General features: G+C 42.5%; 1 long non-coding RNA gene across 1 annotated transcript; it reads right to left on the reverse strand.

Annotated features, from left to right (window-relative positions):
* Positions 1-557: 557 nt before the first annotated feature.
* On the reverse strand, positions 558-2,996 carry LOC107320560. Its single transcript, XR_001558314.2, has 3 exons — positions 2,692-2,996; positions 2,401-2,556; positions 558-1,377 (listed from the first exon to the last, which is right to left on the reverse strand). It is a non-coding gene; the product is annotated as an uncharacterized LOC107320560 (long non-coding RNA).
* Between the last annotated feature and the right edge of the window lie 292 nt (positions 2,997-3,288).

The following is a 3,288-nucleotide window of genomic DNA, read 5'->3' on the forward strand; positions in this document are numbered from 1 at the left end:
ACCAGCCTGAATCGTTTGCCCTGCTGTGAGGTTCAGAGCACTGAGTCTGGCAGATCTGATACATGGATCCATTCCTGCAACCATTAATTCAGAACCTGGTCTGTAAAGAATCCTAGTGTGTTATGCACTTGGTAAAAGAAGGAATGCTTTACCAACTTGGATTTGTGACCTTATTTCACAGCCATGCTGTTCATACAGGGCACTGCTCTGAGGGGTATCTCTCTCCCCCATTCAGGAAGGCCAAGTGATGTGAAAACCTGGCAGGTCTCCTTCCCTACAGACCGCATCGCAACAGAAGCACCAAAAATTACTGCTGCACTTCAGATCAGGCGTCTCAGATGCCAGTGGCCTGGACAGCACAAAGGCTGGAGAAACCTGAACTCTGTGGAATAAATGCCTCTATTTTCTTACTGCAAATACTTGATTGACAGGGTAATTTGCCCGTGAGGCTCCAAATGGGAAACAAGCCTGAAAAACATCAGCATCTGGAGATTTTAGCTGTCTTGGTCTAAGAGACAGTGCAGACAGGAAAACTAAGATGATTTACTTTTTGTGGGGTAAAAAAAAAAAGAAGTAGAAGAAAGGACTCAGGCAAAAAGTCAGGAATCCTCACAGGGTCTGATAGAGAATCACCATCACAATCATTTTCTCTCCCTGTTTATACTATATCCCTTTTCTTTTTCATGTGTTTGATAGCTACAGGAAGACGATGGAGATATTTTATAGAGCATGCCAGCAAATATTCATATCACCTTTTAATTACCATACAACATGCCGACTGCTGTTACAGGATGTGGTGAGGGGGAGAGCTTTATAGATAAGATGAGTAATAGAGCACCTCTCCATGTCCAAAGCCTTTGGAGTACCGAGCGGAAAACTAAATCCCAAAAACACCAATCAATATTTCTAACACAAATGCTTTACTTCCAACCCTTTTGAATTCTCTCCCATTTCTTGGTATTTTGTTTTTCCTCCGGTAGTCTCCCTGGAGACAAGTGTTAGCGCATGAGGATCCGAGATCTTCCTTAAAATAGAAGAAACTTCAAGTTTCTGAATCCTGATTCCTATGGAGAAAAACTGAATGTTTCTAATGGCCTAGGAGCTGAGTGACAGAAGTCTCATTTCTCATCCCATACCCACTGTGTTCTTTAGTTTCATCTCATTTTATTTAAAGGTCTTTTTTATGACATGTGAATATTCATCACAAATTATCAAAACACAAAGTAAAATAACTGAGAATAGGAAACAGTCTGGGCATTGGACTGCAGGATTTGGATGCTGTTCCTGGGGTTTGCTGAAAATGCTGGCAGCTTTTCTTCACTGAAAGGTCAGTTATCCTCCCCTGGTCTTGGGCTGGTCCTTTAAAATACATTCCTCCTGCAGAATACATTGTCATTGACCAATTAAAGTCTTGGACTGCTGGTCCAGGCTTACTCTATTCCTGCATTGCTATAACTATGATAATTACTGTTTCAGCTGTCCACAAAGAAATGAGGAAAAAAATAACATTTTTCCCAGTGATCAGCAAGTCTCACAGATTTCTAACAATCAAAGGGTTTCCTCTGGTACAACAGCATGTTGTAAAGTAAAGTTCATAATGTTGAAACAGCAATTGCTGGTGGCTTTCTTCCTAATTTCTTGCATAAGTGAAGTGCAGAGACCAATTTCACATTGCGCTGTTACCTTCAATAAAAATTAGCATTTAACTTGTCAGAAGGAGCTATCTCCCATGCCAAGCAATGTCACAGTGTTGAACGCTCTGCTGCAGTATGTTTCTGTTAGATTTTTCTTCCAGCAGCAGGGCAGCTACCAGAATAAAAGAGCCAAGACTCAGTCCCTTGTAATTATTGACAGACAGTTCTCCAAATGCATGTGCTTAACAAAAGGGCAGGCACAGAATTAAAGCCCAGGGGCAAGTTTAATGGTCTGTCAGCAAAAGCCTGATAGTAACCAATGGACACTTGAGAAATCTGCACACTGCCTGAGAAATGAATGGAAATGGCTTTTTAATTATGCATCAGCTGTATAAGTCACTTGCAGCCAAGCCACTTAGAAGCCGTGTTGGAAAGCTCAAAAGGAGAGTTTTCATCTTGCAAGGCCTCAAGTTTGGTGGCAAACAATGCCTCATGGTTGCAGCAGCACTCATGCCTTGACTCTTCAGCACAGCCTTGTCCAGTGGTGACAGCTGAGGGACTCAGACACCGTTGACACCATTACCTCCAAATATATGGGTACTGGTTCCTCCCCTCACCCTTTGCTGTCCAATTCTGCTCTGAATTTGGGGAGTGGTCTCTCAGTATGGGACCCAGCAGCTGAACTAGTGACACAACATGGCCATTGAAGGCTTTGGGACAATCCCATTGTGGTCTCCAACATCAAAAACAACTCCCCAGAGCTCACCTGATGGGGCCTACAGCCAGCAGTGCGTGAGCTGGCTGTTTTAAATACATGTCTATCTGCAAGATTCTTTGTTGCTGCAGATACTGACTGGAGAGCATCCTGGGTGGGTTTGATCTCCAGCTGCCTCTCACAGAAGTGTCTCCTCATTTGGGCTTCCTGTTATCAATAGAGAGAGGTAGGAAATGCCAGAGGGTGATTTGTCACACCTCAGTCATGGGTTGGATGCAGTGACTTGACTTCTGGAGGCAACTATCAGTCCCTACAGATTATAATAAGAGCCTAGGCGCCTACCTGCAGCCAGACACCCAGTTCTGAGTTAGGTGAGAGGAAACCTTCCCCATATACCTGTCGACATTGGCAGGCACTGATCTCAGCTAGGGGCCTTTAGCATTGTTGGAAGGCAATTAGTGAGATTCATAAACATTGATAGGCCCAGTCCTCCATGGGAAATTATTTTTGTCTTTCAATTCCCAGAACTGCACTGTCTTGCATCACTTCCACTACTGACTCCATAGCAGTTAATCTAAATGAATGCAAAGAAAAAGAAAAAAAAAAAAACAACAAATCAATAGATAGAGTATTCCTAGATGTTGATGTCTTAAGGTTAGCCCCACTAAAATATGGAATTGATACCATACACCATGGGTTTTAATGAGTAAAGCATTTCCCCCCTTGTTTTCAACTAGTTCTCTCTGGACTATTCTTAACATCTAACATCAGTGAAAGTATGATTTCACTTGTCTTCAAGAGAAAGATTAGGAATCTGTGATATGTCAGATAACAGGAAAAAATCCTTTACCTGATTCTAGTTAAGGACCTCAAGATACAGTCCCTGTGAAGTAGAACTGAATTAATCATGGCAGTGCTAATGAGATAAAGACCGAACAC

This window comes from Coturnix japonica, chromosome 14, assembly GCF_001577835.2.
Source record: "Coturnix japonica isolate 7356 chromosome 14, Coturnix japonica 2.1, whole genome shotgun sequence".
NCBI classification, from domain to species: Eukaryota; Metazoa; Chordata; class Aves; order Galliformes; family Phasianidae; genus Coturnix; species Coturnix japonica.